Genomic DNA, 19869 nt, shown 5'->3' on the forward strand with positions numbered 1-19869 from the left:
TTGGAAAGTAATTCTGCTTTGAAAGTTGCTAAACTTGTAAACTCACTTTTGAGAAAATGGCCTTTTGAATGTTTTGGTACTACTCCTGGAGAGCCCTTTGTCTAGACCCATTTAGCATCGTTAAACAAACTCATAAGCTTTAGCCTCACCCATCTCTTTAAGGGTTGATCACAGTGTTCTGTACTAACAACAGCAGTCAAGCACCCAACCTAACTTGCTAGCTACTTCCAGACACAAATGAGAGAATATCTCACAGTACGTTACTCAACGGCAGTCAAGCACCCAAGCTAACTGGCTAACATAGGCTAGCTTGTTAGCTACTTCCAGACACAAATGAGAGAACCCCCCCCACGCTGACCATTTTACTCGCCCTAGCAGAGCTGGTTAGAATGTTTTCATGTTATCCAGAGCATTGGTGACTAACTGTGCTGCTGGTAACAATTGGTTATTAAGCTTTTTTGCAAAAGTTTACTGACACCAGCCATATTCAATGGGTGTTGAGCGTTCGTAAATTCATCAGTTATCCTGCACTCTGGCACACTCAGATGAGAGTGCTCTAAAATCGGAGTAGATGGCCTGACTGAATTTACGAACGCACCCGAAATGGTTACTTGCATAGTGGAGTCTTTTTTGTTAAGGCATGTATTTAGCTAACTAGGTAAACAATGAACCATAATCCCAACTCATGACGTTACGACCCTGCATGAATCTGCAGGTAGCTAACCAACCAGGTTCTATGGTAGCTAGCTAACATCAGGCTATAACTAGACAAGAAAATGGCTCTGAGATACGAATTAGAAGATCATACACGTAACGTTAGCTAGCGAGCGAGCCAGCGAGCCAGCCAGCTAATGTTAGCTAACTAGTTAACAGTACACTTTAACATGAAATTAAAATACTTTATGTCAAAATTAGAAATGTGTAATATCAGAAAATATAGCTAGCTAGACTATCGAGTTTATACATCATGGATGGACGTGTCTCCTGCCGGATGCCATGGTTGCCCTTAGTTTGAAGATGTAATCCGGAGACAAGTGTTTTTTTCTCCTTAGCTATCATACTCAAATTCCACAGATTTTTAGAACTCGGTCCTCCAGAAAGTGGAGAGCAACACTTCTGCAGTTTTATTTTGTGATACATAAAAGCAACATTAGACTGGATTACCTAAACATACTGACCAGCTCAAATAGAGAGACGCATATTATATGGCATGTCTAGCACACTCATTATCGAAGCCAGACATGGCTAGCGGGAAGATTGCTGTCTTTTTCTGTGGCTAAACCAACTAGGCTCGTAATTTAACCATTTTATTTGTATGTAAAGATGGCATACACATTTGTTATTCATGCACATAAAAGTTCACATGTTCGAGAAGGCATTTCTGCCAACAAAAAAAACTATTTAAAAAAATGTTGCGTTCAAACGGCTCTTCTGTGAAGTAGTGACCAAACAACTAGTTTCCTGAAACGAGTCACATTTTGTAATATCACTCACTAGATCAATGCAGGAAAAACTATTACACAGTAACGTGATCTAGTGTGTCCAATGGACAGCCTGAAATGACCACAGGACCCGTTGATGTGTTAGACTCCTTCTCCCCATGATTCTTTCCTTAGTTGTCACCAAGGCAGTCATCTTGAGTGACCCTCTATGAATATGGTATTGACATGAGATGGACCCCATGCCCAGACATAGAGAAGGAGACCGTTGACTATTCTAGTGACAGGCTATTCATTTTTGTTGTTGTTAGACCTGGACAACGCTGCTTGACTCAAGAACAAGACGTAGACACGAGATCAATTTAAGGAACACGGCGGGAACTATCATCTGCACAATCGTAAATGTCCACCACTAAACCATAGCTCACACTTGGCAGCCAATCGTCAGGAAGGATGATAGACAAGACCGTAGGAGGTGAGAGAAGCACCCACGCTCTCACAATTCCCCTTTACTAACGACCCTTCTTCCAGTGCAGGGATGGCCAGCTTTGATGGGGGTGGGGGCCACAAAAAAATCTAAACTCATCATGAGGGGCCGCAGTGGCTTGCGGGTCTGTGTACCCACATCCATACCCACACATGCAGTCTGAGCCGGCCCTTGCCTTTGGGGGCACTAAGTTCAATTCTGGGGACCCACCTTGTGAGCAAAACATTATAGTGGCACACCTCAAGATTTTTTTTGTTTTGTTTTAGGGTTCATTTCCTGCAATTCTACACATTTTGCCATGGGCGGAGAGAAGATTTTGCAATTGTATAACTATACAGAACAAAAAATAAATGCAACAATTTCAACAATTTTACTGAGTTACAGTTCATATAAGGAAATCAGTAAAATGAAATAAATTCATTAGGCCCTAATCTACGGATTTCACATGACTTGGCAGGGACACAGTCATGGGTGGGCCTGGGAAAGAATTGGCCCACCCACTGGGGAGACAGGCCCAGCCAATCAGAATGAGTTTTCCCCCACAGAAGGGCTTTATTACAGATATAAATACTCCTCAGTTGTATCAGCTGTCCGGGTGGCTGGTCTCAGACGATCCCTCAGTTGAGGAAGCCGGATGTGGAGCTCCTGGGCTACCATGGTTACATGTGGTATGCAGATGCACAACCAAATTTCAAAATTGTACCTTGTGTATCATTTTTCCAGCTTTTTGTGTAAATTGATCCGCAAGCCTACACAAGGGAGGCCGCTAGTTACGTGTTCTGTGGCCGGGGTTGCCATGGTAACACTGCTGTAACATTAGCAACCTTTTGGTGGCATGCTGGAGATGCTGACCTCACAGCAGGACCACACTCACACATTACACAATGTGCGAGCTAGTAACCCCAGGATAGAGGTCTACTCGGCTGAGGAATGTATGAAGGAGTTAATATAACCTACTGAGGAATGAGGCTGACTGGCTTCATGCTCCTCATCTACTGGCACGACCTCTATCTGTCTCCAAACTGCCACTGATGCAAATATTTTCTGCTGAAACGCTGACCTAACCCATAGGATTCTTTATTACAAGCAGCCTTTATGGATTTTTCATTCAGCTGATGGTGGAACACACACACACACGTACACACACACACCACCCTCCGTTTAGCCTCAGGCTGAGCGTGGGATGACTGTGTGAGCAACACAGTACTGCTCATGTCAATCTCTTCACCATTGGACGCTATGAGCTATGATCACTGCTGTGTCTCTCTCTTTCTCCCGAATGGATGCTGATCAAGCTTCTCCCTGAACACCAATCACTTTAATAATGTTTACATGTCTGGCATTGCTCATCTCATATGTGTATACTGTATTCTAATCTACTGTATCTTAGTCTATGCTGCTCTGACATTGCTGGTCCATATATTTAGATATTCTTAATTCCTTTACTTAGATTTGTGTGTATTGGGTGTATGTTGTGAAATTGTTAGATATTACTTGTTAGACATTACTGCCCTGTCGGAGCTAGAAACCCAAGCATTTCCCTACACCCTCAATAACATCTGCTAAGCATGTGACCAATAAAATTTGATTTGGCCAAGCCTCTGGGCCTCTGCAGAAGGACCTGGGGGATTTTCTAGGTCGTTTTCAGCAGTGTGTGTCTGTGTGTGTGTGTGTGTGTGTGTTTGTCTAATGGCACTCTTCCCCTCCATGGACAAGGCCAACCGGACAAATAGTGTAGCGTCAGCACATTAAGCTCCTTTTATCTCAAGGGGCAGGCAGTGAGCCATTAGAAAACTAAATGAAAGGTGTGTTTGTTTTGGTTCATTGTTGCCGTCTCTGGTTCTGTGTTTCAGCGTGTCACAGGGAGGTACAATAGTCTTTTGTTTCCAGGTGTTCCCTGAGCTGCCTGCCACTGAGTGAGGAGTGCTGAGCTGCTGCAATAGAGGTCATGTTCAGAGCCAGGGTCTGTTTGCTGCAGTGTGTGTGTGTGTGTGTTGAGCTGCAATATAGGTCATGTGAGCCACCATTGATAGTTACTTCCTTCTCATCTTGCCCAAAGCACACCTTTATCCTGGCCTTACTTGAGCCATGCATCGCACACAGCCTTCAGTTATAATTCTACATGTCCCTTAATGGAAAAAAGCTTGTCGTGTTAAGCAGGCCGTGGTAAAAAAAAAAATGTCTGAGATGATTACAGAAGACAGAAACGCAGCCCTATAAGCAAAGATATAGATAATTAATGACGATGCAGTACGGCGTAGAGAGAAGAAGCAAATCACACCCACCACCACACAAACCCACCACCACACAAACCCACCACCACACAAACCCACCATCACACAAACCCACAACTCATTTCAATATCCTCTGACATCTCCGTGGGATGAAACAGTAACCGCCATCGCTCTGAATGTGGACCATCACTGCTCTACAACCGCCATCGCTTTGAATGTGGACCATCACTGCTCTACAAACATACACTTTGGGATATCAGAACACAGACAACCTTAGTGTGTATTGACTAGCAGTTTGTGCCCCTGAGTCAGGTCTTTGGATAATTTAGTAGAGCCTCGGTGAGGGACTTTATGGGTAAGCATGTTGTCCATGACTTCATGCCCGCCCGCCCTTCCCTTCCTCCACCCCTCTGTCCTCCGGTCTGTGGCACATTCAGATCAGATTGATGGTTTTTATAACTGGCAGCATTTCTACTAAGGATTCCAATGAACTGGGATTAAGGGCCAGCATACTAAACAGGGAGGTATATATGAGAGGGCCGACTGCTATCGATTCCCTCTGCTTCGATCTGACAAGCAGCCCATGAAGGGAGGGAGTGTCCCGATGGTGACTGATATGCAGGATCAGTCTGAGTTGTAAAGCTGTGTGTGGTGCAGTAGTGATGGTGTGGGTGTGTGTAGCTCTAAACTGAACTGGGTTTATTTTGGAGCTGGTTTGGTGTGTGTGTGTAGTCTGTCGCTCACTGCACAGTTGGGTAGGGAGGGGTTGGTCTGGAAGACGGTCTGGAGACAGGGTCAGCCAGGCTATCAGTAAGGCCTCCTGGGGGTAGGTACTGTCCGGTGAGTAGCACTCTGTGGAACAGCTTGTTGGCTGTCAAGAAGTCAACTCCCTTTTCTGCCAGAAAGCTCACACACATGCATACACAGACACACACGCACATACACACACATGTAGTTACAGGCCCTGCGCCGCAGTGACGCATAACCTCAGTGGGAGGTACAGACCACAAGAAGAGCCTCCTCTCTCACTTATAAACACGCTATGACGTTGCGACAGTGTGTGTGTGTGTGTGTACTGCATGTGTCTCTCTCTCTCTTTGTGTGTGTATGTGTAAATTACATGGTGCCTCTTTTAGACAGTTGTACTGTTTGTGTGTATTTGAGAGCTCTCATGTGAGAAGCTGCAGTACTGTAGCTGTGAGTCGTTTGAGAGGCTGTGAATCTGTTGGCTGGCCCATTGCGAACTACTCTAACGAGTCAATCTCCGCGTGAAACCATGTTGTGCAACAGTGTAATCCTTCAGCATGGGCTGTATTTACCTGTCTTTGCAGATGGATTCTTGTAGCCTACACTGTTACAAAAAAAAGGGTTCCAAAAGGATAGCCATTTTCAGTTCCAGGTAGAACCCTTTTGGGTTCTATATAGAGCCCTCTGTGGAAAGGGTTCTACATGGAACCGAAAAGGGTCCTTCAAAGGGTTCTCCTACGGGGACAGCCAACTAACCCTTTAAGGTTCTAGATGGCACCTTTTTTAGAGTATATCTGGACAGCTTTGGTGTGTGTTTGGTTGCAACAGAGGGATTTATGGTCTGCTGCTTAATAAACACATGATTAGCTGGCACTTGTGCGAAGTACAGGTAACTGTCAAAATAAAGGAAACCCCAATAAAGTGTCTTAATAGTGTGTTGGGACACCACGAGCCACCAGAACAGCTTCAATGCGCTTTGGCATAGATTCTACAAGTGTCTGGAACTTTACTAGATGCGACACCATTCTTCCACAAGAAACTCCATCATTTTGTTGATGGTGGTGGAAAACACTGTCTCAGGCACCACTCCAGAATCTCCCATAAGTGTTCAACTGGGTTGAGATTTGGTGACTGCGCGCACACACACACACACACACACACACACACACACACACACACACACACACACACACACACACACACACACACACACACACACCCTGTGCTCCTTTGAGATCCCCTCTTTCACAGTAACTGAGATCTCTTCTTCTAGCTCTGGTAGCCAAAATAATGGGCAACTTGGCATTTTTACAAATGACCCTAAGCTTGATGGGATGTTAATTGCCTAATTAACTTGGGAACCACACCTGTGTTCAAAGCGGCAGTTTTCAATATACTTGGTATTTTATTTACTTTACCTTTATTTACAATGACGGCCTATCCCGGACGCCGCCCTATGGGACAATCACGAACAATTGTGATACAGCCTGGAATCAAACCAGGGACGGTAGTGATGCCTCTAGCACTGAGATGCAGTGTCTTAGAGCGCTGCGCCACTCGGGAGCCCCTGAGTTTCCTTTATTTTGGCAGTTGCCTATATTCTGTGAGTTCCATCAGTCTGTTGTGAGAATAGGTATGGTGACTTAAGGCGGACCAACAAACCCCTGTGGTGGGGTCTGAATCTGGGGAATAGAGCCTGTTTGTTTCACACCAGCGCACAGAGCCAGTAGACATACGCTAGCAGATGTACACATCTTTTACACTGCAGAGGATGAATGTCAATAAAAGCACAATCACTTGTGTTAATATGTGTTCCACTGCTAGCTCAAGGACACCTGCCTCATTTCACCATGCTGCCGCTTTCTACTGATGGATTTTTGTTTGTCTTCTGTGAGATACTCTGGACCGGCAGCAGTAGTGGATTTAAAAAAAAGATGGCGCAGTACTGCAGTTATTTGGCACATCAATAAAAACAAAACATTTTAAGTAAATGTTTTGTTATTTTGCTTGAACATGGTTTGCAGTTTGAGACATTTCAGAAGATTATACAGATTTAAATCATTGGTTAGAAGGCCTGTACAGTTTGGCTTTGCAGAAAACTATCTTGCAGTCCGAATATTAATTTAAAACCTCTTAAATGTTTGGGCTCCTGAGTGGCGCAGCGGTCTAAGGCATTGCATCTCAGTGCTAGAGGCTTCACTACAGATCCTGGTTTGATTCCAGGCTGTATCACAACTGGCTGTGATTGGGATTCCCATAGGGCAGCACACAATTGGCCCAGCGTCGTCCGGGTTTGGGGTAGGCCGTCATTGTAAATAATAATTATTTTCTTTACTGTCAAGTCTTGGGCTATGCCGGATTAAGTGATATGACATGCTATTCTATAAAATAATTGATCTGTAATTAATATCACCTGATTGAGCTAATCATGTAAATGTAATGTAACTAGAGAGTCGGGCACCACAAAATAATATTTATAGAGCTGTTATCTTCCGAATAAACTCTTAAAGAACTAGCAATATTTTACATCCATAGCAGTCAACATTAATCTTCATCTTACTTCAGTCTCATCTGAAAGTTGTACATTCTTGGTTATCTGCAAGAACCCTGGCTAACAATTTGAATCAGCAATACAAAATTGGGTTTAATTATTTATTAACTAAATACCTAACTAATGACACAGAATTCACATACACACAATTAGTCATAACTTGATTACAAATTACGTCATAAAGGAAAACGTTCCTAGCGGGCGGAACAGATATGACAGCTTGTTACACAAAGGAAAAGGGGCTGGGTTGGAGTGAAAGAGCGAGAAGACTGAGGGACACAGGGAGAAGCTGTGCTATCGTAAATACAGTATCTTATGCATTCTAAATTACTGCCGATTTGGAAAAGGAAAATGCAATAAATATTTACTCTGAGCTGCGCTTCAGTAGGTTGGTGGTAGATGGAAGGCCGTGTTGCCAAACCGAGTCCTCTGTCCTTTGAAGAATGTCTCTGGTTGTCAATTGGATACGTTGTAGTAACGTTGTTGTGTAATAGACGGGATACTCTGTCTGTTCATTCCTAACCTGCTTTTGCAGCTGCGTTCGCTAACTCAACAGCTAGGAGGTATCCCTTCTGTAGTGAATAAGAGTTCAAAGTTCATACCATTCGCAACCAAAGCTCATGCTGATGTTGGCTTCATTCTGTAGTTATTATCTGAACCATTCTGACATAGGACCGTCGCCCTCATATCCTCGGAACAGGAAGTTATGTTGTCGTCAAGGCTTTATATAGGAAGGGAGAAAAAGTGTGTGTGTCATAATTTACAACCTCTGTCTCTTCATGTGGGCGGGCCCTGAGTGAGCAGCAATATCTTATGAAAACCCACATCTCACATTTTAGAAGCTTAAATCACATTTCATCCCATCACAAATAATTTCATATTCAAACATTTTAATTGAACAACAATTCCATGTGAATCCGATAACTCTGATGTGTAGACTTTCCACTGTAGAGTTTGTAGAGTTTATGTCATCTTATCATTGATGAGAATGTCTCAGATGACAACTGAACTGACATCATATTCATTAAGTACCACCGCATATGTTCAATTGTTCGGATTACCAGAATATAGTTAATTTCCCCCCACATTCTGATGTTCCCAGAATCTCTATGTTAACCAAGTAATTTTTTTTTTAACCTCAGTAGGGTAGAGAGAGGAAAAAGGGGGGAAGAGGTATTTATGACTGTCATAAACCTATCCCCCAGGCCAACGTCACAACATTACTGACTTGTCTAGTTAAATAAAGGTTAAAAAAAATATTATCCCCGCCATTTCCTGGTTGCTAAAATTCTAATAGTTCACCTAATTTCAGTTTGTGACAAAATAAGCAGTCATTGTGTAGAGGATTATTGTACCATCTAAACCAATGTGAAGTATATTTTCCATAACTAAAAATATTGTATTTTCAACTGTTTGAAGCTGATGTACAAAACTGAAAATAAAAGTCACATAATGACACTTAAGAACGGGAAGAATAGAAATGGTGCACATAGAACAGATCTACTGCTTCTTAGACTTGCTTTCAATGAGAATTACAGATCTATAACTCAATTTCTAGGTGAATTTGGTCGGTCGCCCAAAAGTTACATATTGTAGCTTCAACAAAGACACAATCTTGTGGTTCAGTTACAGCTTAACGCCTTAGGGCAGACGGAAAACAGTCAATAACGTTCTGTAGATATGTATATTTGCAAAAAACCCTTGACGTGTTAATAGGCAGTGAATGACTAACCAGACAAAACAATACTGTTACCTCTGTTTCTGCTACTCATATTAATTGAATGAGAATGCATGCAATATGTAGTGCACTATATAGCGAATAGGCTGACTTTTGTAGTGACCTTTGTAATGCAATACAGTACTGACTTTTGTAGTGTACTATATAGGGTACAGTTAGCTTGCACTTTACACACCTTTCTGCAACATTACCATAGCTCTGAGACAGAGAGTAGTCAAGGGCTTCTGACCATGTTTTCACCTGCTGTTTTCTGTGAGCTCCCAGCATGCCACAGTAATGAGAAGCCCAATGGCTGCGATTATTCATGTGAGCTTCAACCTGAGCTAAGGTCACAGGCGTGCCACATGAACGTGCAAATGTTTTTCCCGAGAGTCGTCCATCTCCTCATTTGAATTCCATGCTGTCACTGTCACTTGTCCGCTCAAGCTTAACATTGTTGTCATCTATCGCCCACCAGGTACCCTTGGAGAGTTCCTCAATGACCTTGGCACCTTGATGAGCTCAATTTCCTGACGATGGCTCACTGCTCTTCATACTTGGTGACTTCAACCTCCCGACGTCTGCTTTCGATTTAATTTCTTTCCAACTCTTTCTTTCCCCTCCTTGTTTCTTTTGACCTCACACTTTCCCAGTCCCTCCAACTCGGCAGGCAATACGCATGACCTCATCTTTACTAGTCTGCTCGCCTACTAATCTCACTGCAACCCCCTCCAGGTCTCTGATTAATTTGTTTCCTTTTCTGTCTCCCTTTCCTCCAACCCCAACCACTCAGGCCCTACCCAGATGGTCATGCGCCATCACAATCTTCGCTCTCTCTCTCTCCCATACTCTCTTATCTCTCCATTCTGCTAAATCCTTCTGTCTTCTGATTTTGCTTCTTCGACCATACTCTACTCCCTTTCTGCATCCTATGACTCGCACTCTTCCCTTTCCTTCTGGGTGGCTTGTCCCTCCCCTCCTGCTCCGTAGCTGAGTGACTCATTGCAAGCTTACAGAATGGGGCTGCGGGCAGCTGAGCGCAAATTGAGAAAAACAAAACTTCCGGAGGACCTATCATCCTTTCAGTTCCTCCTGTCTACCTTCTCTTCCTCTGTATCTGCTGCTAAAGCCACTTTCTACCACTAAGTTTCAAGCTTCTTCCTCTAACCCTAGGAAACTATTTTCCACTTAATCCTCCACCCCAACCCCTCCCTCCTCCCTCTCCGTAGACGACTTTGTTAACCACTTTGAAAAAAAGGTTGACGACATCCACTACTCATTCAGCCTATTGAGTCCACTGGTCTCACTCACACAGAACTACCCTACGCCTTGACCTCTTTTTACCATTTCTCTCCAGATGACATCCTGTGACTAGTGAGGTCTGGCCACCCGAAAACCTGCCCTCCTCCCTTCTCCAGACTATCTCTAGACACCTTATCCCATTCCTCACTTCCCTCATCAACTAATCTCTGACCACTGGCTGCGTCCCCTCTGACTTGCTTCCCTCCTCAAGAAACCAACACTCTTCTGACGTCAAGAACTATGCACCTGTATCCCTTCTTTCTTTTCTTTCCAAAACACTTGAGCGTGTTGTCTCTGAACTTTCTCATTATCTCGCTCAGAACGATCTTCTTGACCCTAACCAGTCAGGCTTCAAGACTGGCCACTCAGCTGAGGCTGAGACTGCTCTTCTCTGTGTCACGGAGGCTCTCCTCACTGTAAAAACGGACTCTCTCTCCTCTCTTCTCATCCTCCTAGATCTATCTGCTGTCTTTGACACCGTGACCCATCAGTTACTCCTCTCCACCCTCTCAGGGCTGGGCGTTTCAGGCTCTACACATTCTTGGAGAGCATCCTACCTGGCAGGCTGCTCCTACAAGGTGACGTGGAGAGGATCTGTGTCTTTACCACATACTCTCACTACTGGTGTCTTCCAGGGCTCGGTTCAGGGCTCGGTTCAAGGCCCTCTCCTCTTCTCTCTATACACCACTTGGCTCTACCATATCCTCACATGGTCTCTCCTACCATTGCTATGCGGATGACACACAACAAATTTTCACCCAGGTGGCAAAGCACATCTCTGAGTGCCTGGCAGATATCTCAACTTGGATGTCGGACCACTACCTCACCTCAACCTCGACAATATGGAACTGCTCTTCCTCCTGGGGAAGGCCTGCCCACTCAAAGACCTCTCCATCATGGTTGACAACTCCATAGTGTCCCTCTCCCAGAGTGCAAAGAACCTTTTCGTGACCCTGGACAACACCCTGTCTTTCTCTGCAAACATCAAAGCAGTGACTCGCTCCTGCAGTTTCATGCTCTACAACATCCTTGGAGTACAACCTCTCCTCACACAGGAAGTAGCGCAGGTCCTAATCCAAGCACTTGTCCTCTCCCGTATGGACTACTGCAACTCGCTGTCGGCTGGGCTCCCTGCTCGTGCCATCAAACCCCTGCAACTTATCCAAAACGCAGCATCCCGCCCGGTTTTCAACCTTCCCAAGTTCTCTCATGTCACCCTGCTCCTCTGCACACTACAGCTGCTTCATGTTGAAGCTTGCATCCACTACAAGACCATGGTACTTACCTATGGAACAGCAAGAACCTCAGGTCTCTTGCCCTCCAACCCCAACGGGAGGTCAGCTCCCACTCAGCCCAGTCCAAGCTCTTCTCTGTCCTGGCACCCCAATGGTGGAACCAGCTTCACCCTGAAGCTAGGACACCAGAGTCTCCCTGCCCATCTTCCGAAAACATCTGAAACCCTACCTCTTCAGACAGTATCTTAAATAATCCTCCTCACTTCGACCCCCCCCCCAAATAAATAAAATAGATAAAAAGAACACAACCAGCACTTGCACTTGATCACCCCCCCCCATGCCTGTGATATGTGGTTGTCCCACCTAGGTATCTTAAGATGAATGCACTCACTGTAAGTCGCTCTGGATTAGAGTGTCTGGTAAATAACTAAAGTATAAATACCAGAGCATTTCTCTACCAGTCAGGAACTTAACATTTTTGCAGATGCTCTTGTCCAGAGCGACTTACAGTAGTGCGTCCATGCATTTTCATTTGTAACATTTGTAATCAAACCCACAACCCTGGCATTGCAGGTGCCATGCTCAACCAACTGCACCATACAGGACCCTGTGGCAAGACGTCAGATACAGAGACAGGCATCCACAGTGCCATAATAACAATTTCATGAGAGTATCCACCAGTCTTAATGCAATTAACTGTGTTGCGGAGACCCACTTACCTTCTCCCATATAGATTTCACTCAGCCATAGTGAATACCACCCCTCTGTGTCAGCTCAGCTGAAGGCTGTTCAGGGTGAAGCTGTACTTTGGTAGAAATCCCCATAAAGAAGATGAGTCACCATTTATAGTTTGGATGGAAATGATCCAACGATTATGTTCAATATAATAATAAACTACATTCATCTACATCAATCTGACTCCAATATTATGTGAATCAATGCAACAGGCACTTTATGTCTCTGTAGGAGTCTAGTCAAGCTATCGAGCCTCACATCACCACTTAGTATGACTATAATGAACATGTCTAACTTGCACCATTATGCAATTATTAAGAGACTAGATACAAATAGCTAATCCTGGCGACCAATGTTCTAGCAGTAATTTATTGAGGCAGATCATAGATGTCATGGTGGTACCTGAGCATGTGTAGTATATAGTGTAAATAAGAACTATCAATATACCTACTAAATGCTCTGTAAAATGAGGAATGCATTTACTCAATTCAGCTAATATAATTTATTAGCTGACCCGACTATACTCGTACTTCAAACACCCTTCATTCATTGTCCGCTTTAATTTATTGAGGCAGATCATAGATGTCATGGTGGTACCCGAGCATGTGTAGTATATAGTGTAAATAAGAACTATCAATATACCTACTAAATGCTCTGTAAAATGAGGAATGCATTTCCTCAATTCAGCTAATATAATTTATTAGTCACAAAATAATTAACACTCAAACACTTAGTGTACATGATACATTACAGACTACTCAGAGTAAATGATGATCGACTAAATAAGATGTAACGTGCTAACACGTGTCTTCAATTCCGAATAATCTCTAAGAGAAAAAACGATATGATATACGCAGGAGCTTGGTAACAAGTTCTCAAAGTATGAACAAATTCCCTCTCCTGTTAACCAGGGCTCCCGAGTGTCGCAGCGGTCTAGGGAACTGCATCTCAGGGCCAGAGGTGTCACTACAGACCCTGGTTCAATTCCAGGATGTATGCTTCAACCAGCTGTGATTGGGAGTCTGCACAATTTGGTGATAGGGTGGCGCCCAATTGGCTCAGTGCTGTCCAGGGTAGGCTGCCATTGTAAATATTATTTTTTTCTTATTGACTTGCCTAGTTAAATCAAATAAAAAATTAGAGCAGGAACTTGCCCCAAACCTGAATTAAAATTTCTTTGCACTTTGCTAGTAAAAATAACAAACATGAAAACACACCCAGATTCGAATCACCTCAATTTAAATGATAAGAGTGCACCCCTGTGTAGCTCCTCTTTGAACTGTCCTCCATCCAATGAACAAAATACGTTTCCATGTAACAATTATCAATAGCACTTACAGTACAATGAAACATATCAAAATTCATAGCTCTTTATGAACTATTGAAACAATGCAAACATGATAATTGAATTCACATTGTAACATTAATTTAGTCTATTTCACGTTTTAATACAGGCCTGGGCCATTATTTTGCATGGAGTGCCACATTAGAGTATATTTTTGCCATCACGGGCCAGAATCATATGACAGGATTATACGTCATGTGTATGACTGTATTGGCAGATATATCTACTGTAAATCACATCCAGATATGCTACTCATTTTACTTTTTTAACATGCATAGAAATAAACCACATCCATGTTCTCCTTTTGGTAGGTATTTCATTATTAAACATGCATTGAATTACACGGAGGGAAAGGTACACTGCATTCAGCACCACGGACAGAACTCTTGTTAACGGGTACTCTTGTTAACGGGTTAACGAGAGAGAGCTCAATATTACATTTAAACTACTCAATCAGTGTGAGGAGTGAAGTCTCTGATGGGCGTTGACTAGAGCAGTGCAGTCAGGTATAGTTTCTGACATTGCTATGCGCAGTATTGCTGAGAGGTGAGAGTCAGTAAGAGATAATCTGTGCCTTGACTTGTTATATTTCATCACTGAAAATGTCTGTTCACATACATAGGTTGACCCAAACAGTACAAACATCTTCTGAGCATGACTCCTAATCTTTGGAAAGTTTTGTTCATCGAGAGATGCATAGAACCTCGTCAGTGACATTGTTTTGAATAGTTCTCCAATCACTGCATCAGACCGAAGATCGATAAGCTCAAGTTGCAGGTCAGTGGGAGAGTTATCCACGTTGAAGGTGAAAGGAGAGGAAACTAAGAGCATGTCATTTTCCACACTTTGAAATCCTCAAAACGACGGGAAAACTCACCGTTCAAAGCACGCAGCAGCGATGTATACTTCTCCCGCTGGTCATCTGATAGGAGACAGACTAGTAGTGTCGGAAGGTGGGTGAGATTGATGTTATCTGATAGGGAACAGACAAGTAGTGTTGGAAGGTGAGTGAGATTGTTGTCATCTGATAGGGAACAGACTAGTAGTGTTGGCAGGTGGGTGAGATTGTTGGCTTCTACTTGACGGGTCAGGAGGAGTAATTTTCCCTTTAAGGCTTTGACAAGGCTGTATATCTGATGTGCAAAAAGGCCCTTCCCTTGTAGTTTTGAATTCAGTTAATTCATGAGGGCCATGATGTCCACGCTGAAGGCAAAATCAGCCAACCATTTTTTATCTTGTAATTGAGGGAAATCCACATATTTTCCTTTCATTTGCAAAAACTCAGCAATCTCCAACTTCAGGTCCCACACCGTTTTAAGCACCTTCCCCAAACTCAGCCATCTCACGTTTGTGTGGTAGGGGAGATCTGCATCACCCAACTTGGTCTCTTCCAACAGTGAGACAAAGTGCCTGTGTTTCAATGATTTTGCTCATATGAAGTTTACCACTTTAGTGACTGTATCCACAATATGGCTCATTTTCAGAACACATTTACAGAGCACCTCCTGATGAATAATGCAATGCAGGAAAATATATTTTTTTGATCTGGGTTCCGCTCAACTACTTGATCTTGTATCCTTTTCAAAAGGCCAACGCTTTTTCCTGTCAAGTTTGGGCCCCATCAGTGGTCACACTGGATAACTTTTCAAAACTCAGTCCCAGCTTTGCCACACACTTATTAACCTCCTCCAAAAAATATTTCCCTGTGGTTGTGCACGTCATTGACTGCACTGAAGCTCCTCTGTCATTTCAAAGTCTGGGGTTATGCCTCGTCAGAATATCAACAACTGTGCCGTTTAATGTGTGCCGTTTCATTTCATGCTCTCATCCAGGGCCCAGGAGAAATAGGTGAAATCCTTTACCTTGTCTTTCAACTATTGTTCCATATTCTCTGCGATGTCCTCAACACGCCGTGTCACTGTTCATCTTGATAGGGAAATATTTTCAAACAGCTCTTTCTTGTCCGGGCAAAGTATTGCTGCAGAGTCAATTATGCATTCTTTAATGAATTCGCCCTCAGCGAATAGCTTGCTATAGCTAGCTCTCCCAATTCCGTCTTTTGCTGAATGCAGTTTTGTGAAAAGTCCTTGCTGCTTTTGAACAGGGAAAGCAACTCTTTTGATGCACTTGTCCTCTGCTCAGAAGACATATTCCTATATTTCTCTGCATGTTTCATCTGGAAGTGTCGGGACAAGTTGTAGTCTTTCAAGACAGCGATGCTCTCTTTGCACACTAAGCACACAGCTTTCCCTGACACCTCAATAAAGAAATATTTCGATGTCCACTCTTGCTGGAACATCCTACATTCATTGTCCGCTTTCCTTCTCTTTGAAATCTTTGAAAAGCTCTTTTTTGCACAATTTCTAGCTAGCTATTATTTGTAACTGTGATGTGTCAGTCACTGCCTCTCCTTGTGCTGTTGTTATTTATAAGTGCCTTCAACATAGATAAATAATAAATGTCCCACAAGCGGTGGGCGTTAAATCATTACACAAAGGCAAGTATTCATTGGGATTTTAATTTGAATAACAAATATATTTTTCAAAGCTTTACTATCGGAAATTCTGCGTGATCTGAGCAAGATTCCGCGAGCCGTATTGAATCAGGCCGCGGACCGCAAACGGCCCCCGGGCCGGCCTTTGCCCGGGCCTGTTTTAATCTGTCTTCACAACTCCAACAGTGTCTGTGCTCCCAGGGTACTGTGGAAACCTCCCTCCCGGAGAAAGCCCCAGATAAGGTGTGTTTGACCTCTGTGATAGCCCACAAATCGTCAACCATCCAAACAATGTCATGAACTGTGATTGAGACATCCCGCCGTTCACCCACGCCAGCTAGTCGCAAGTCGCGAGTATCACCTTCTTATTCTTCCACCACAAAGCTCACAAGGACTCATCAAACACAGAGCAGAGGTTATGCTGGGCCTGAGGCAAGATCTGGCGGTGGACAACATACAAACGCTTTGGAAATGCTTTACCACAGAAGTGTAGCCTTCAGTGTGAATACAATAGCAGGCAATGCCTGGCTGGTAACAAATCTCTATGTGCTTGAGCCTACTGCTTTGACATGTGGTGTTATGACATGCTTGTAGGCACTATAATTCACATGATAGAGCAGAGGGGTAGGCTAACCGCAATCTAATACCAGAATGATTGCCAATGATGAACAGACAGAGAGAGAGAGAAATACTAAGTGTTGTAAAGAGATTTGTGAAATTATTCTGTCTCAGGGCCATTTCCCTCACTAGGCTCTTTGTCTCTGAGCCTAGTGGAGTAGCTCCCTGGATGTAAGCATGCCTGTTCGCTGTGAAATACAAAGACTTGATCCAGCATGAGTCTTCAGAAACGTCCATGGCTTTCCACGCTACATCACTATACTAGAGGTGTGCTGACCCGACTATACTCGTACTTCAAATCAAAGCAAAATGTATATGCAACATGGGCCGAATACAACAGATCTATGGTCTGACTATTCTGTTGTAATATCAGACCTTACAGTGAAATGATTACTTACAAGCCCTTAACCAACAATGCAGTTTTAAGAAAAATACACACAAAAAAATTCAGTAACAAATAATTAAAGAGCAGCAGTAAAATAACAATTGTGAGGCTATATATATAGGGGTACCTGTACAGAGTCAATGTGTGGTGGCACCGATTTAGTCAAGGTAATTGAGGCAATATATACATGTGGATAGAGTTATTAATGTGATTTATGCATAGATAATAACAGTGTATGGAAGTAGTCTGAGTAGCCATTTGATTAGATGTTCAGTAGTCTTATGGCTTGGGGGTAGAAGCTGTTTAGAAGCCTCTTGGACCTAGACTTGGTGCTCCGGTACCGCTTGCCGTGTGGTAGCAGAGAGAACAGTCTATGACTAGGGTGATTGGAGTCTTTGACCATTTTTAGGGCCTTCCTCTGACACCGCCTGGTATAGAGGTCATGGATGGCAGGAAGCTTGGCCCCAGTGATGTGCTGGGCCGTACGCACTACCCTCTGTAGTGCCTTGCGGTCTGAGGCCGAGCAGTTGCCATACCAGGCAGTGATGCAACCAGTCAGGATGTTCTCGATGGTAAAGCTGTTGAACCTTCTGAGGATCTGAGGACCCATGCCAAATCTCCCGAGAGGGAATAGGTTTTGTCATGCCCTCTTCACAACTGTCTTGGTGTGCTTGGGCCATGTTTGTTTGTTGGTGATGTGGACACCAAGGAACTGTAAGCTCTCAATCTGCTCTACTACAGCCCCATCGATGAGAATGGGGGCGTGCTTGGTCCTCCTTTTCCTGTAGTTCACAATCATCTTCTTAGTCTTGATCACGTTGAGGGAGAGGTTGTTGTCCTGGCACCATATGGCCAGGTTTCTGACCTCCCTATATGCTGTCTTGTCGTTGTTGATCAGGCCTACCACTGTTGAGTCATCGTCAAACTTAATGATGGTGTTGGAGTAGTGCCTGGCCGTGCTGTGAGTGAACAGGGAGTACAGAAGGGGACCGAGCACACACCCCTGAGGGGCCCCCGTGTTAACCTCTAGTGACACCCCATCCCGTGAACGGGACCGTTGTCATCATCTGACACTAATTAGCATAACGCAACGGACATAAATATTACTAGAAAATATTCCTATTCATGAAAATCCTTTTGTTAATCACCCTGTCATCTCAGATTTTCAAAATATGCTTTACAGCCAAAGCTAGACAAGCATTTGTGTAAGTTTATCGATAGCCTAGCATAGCATTTTGTCCAGCTAGCAGCAGGTATCTTGGTCACGGAAATCAGAAAAGCAATCAAGTTAAATTGTTTACCTTTGATGAGCTTCGGATGTTTTCACTCACGAGACCCCCAGTTAGATAGCCAATGTTCCTTTTTTCCGAAAATATTATTTTTGTAGGCGAAAAAGCTCCGTTTGTTCTTCACGTTTGGCTGAGAAATCGACCGGAAATTGTGGTCACCACAACGCCGAAAAATATTCAGAATTAGCTCCATAATATCGACAGAAACATGGCAAACGTTGTTTATAATCAATCTCAAGGTGTTTTCAAATATCTATTCGATATCCACCGGGACAATTGGTTTTTCAGTAGGACCGATTTGGAAAATGGCTACCTCTGTATTTTACGCGAGAATCTATCTGGGAGAATCAGGTGACCACTTGCGCAATGTAGCCGCCTACGGGTATTCTTCAACATAAATGCGTAAAACTACGTCACAATGCTGTAGACACCTTCGGGAATACGGAGAAAGAGTAATCTGGTTGATAGCCCATTCACTGCTCAATAGGGACACGTTGGAACGGAGCGCTTTCAAAACATGAGGCACTTCCGGATTGGATTTGTCTCAGGCTTTCGCCTGCAACATCAGTTCTGTTATACTCACAGACAATATTTTTACAGTTTTGGAAACTTTAGAGTGTTTTCTATCCTAAGCTGTCAATTATATGCATATTCTAGCATCTTGTCCTGACATTACTACGGGAACGTGGTAGTGATGAGCTTTGAAGGCACTATGGTGTTGAATGCTGAGCTGTAGTCAATGAATAGCATTCTCACATAGGTGTTCCTTTTGTCCAGGTGGGAAAGAGCAGTGTGGAGTGCAATGGAGATTGCATCATCTGTGGATCTGTTGGGGCGGTATGCAAATTGGAGTGGGTCTAGGATTTCTGGGATCATGGTGTTGTGAACCATGACCAGACATTCAATGCACCACATGGCTACAGACATGAGTGATATGGGTCGGTAGTAATTTATTTATTTATATTTTATTTAACCTTTATTTAACTAGGCAAGTCAGTCAAGAACAAATTCTTATTTACAATGACAGCCTACCAAAAGGCATCCTGCGGGGATGGGGGCTGGGATTAGAAATATAGGACAAACACACATCACGATAACACTACATAAAGAGACCTAAGACGACAACATAGCATGGTAGCAACATGACAACACCATGGTAGCAACACAACATGGTAACAGCTCAAAATAGGGTACAAACATTTTTGGGCACGAAGGTCAAGAAGGTAGAGACAACAATATATCACGCAAAGCAGCCACAACTGTCAGTAGAGTGTCCATGATTGAGTCTTTG

The 19869-nt window shown here is 43.5% G+C and overlaps 1 protein-coding gene and 1 pseudogene across 8 annotated transcripts in view; both read left to right on the forward strand.

The window, feature by feature from the left end:
- Positions 1-19869, forward strand: part of LOC109890921 (band 4.1-like protein 1) — a 117746-nt gene that overhangs the window by 13712 nt on the left and 84165 nt on the right. The gene's annotated exons all lie outside the window — the stretch shown is intronic.
- On the forward strand, positions 9485-12507 carry LOC116374107 (uncharacterized; annotated as a pseudogene).

Source organism: Oncorhynchus kisutch, linkage group LG5 (assembly GCF_002021735.2).
Source record: "Oncorhynchus kisutch isolate 150728-3 linkage group LG5, Okis_V2, whole genome shotgun sequence".
Classification (NCBI taxonomy): domain Eukaryota; kingdom Metazoa; phylum Chordata; class Actinopteri; order Salmoniformes; family Salmonidae; genus Oncorhynchus; species Oncorhynchus kisutch.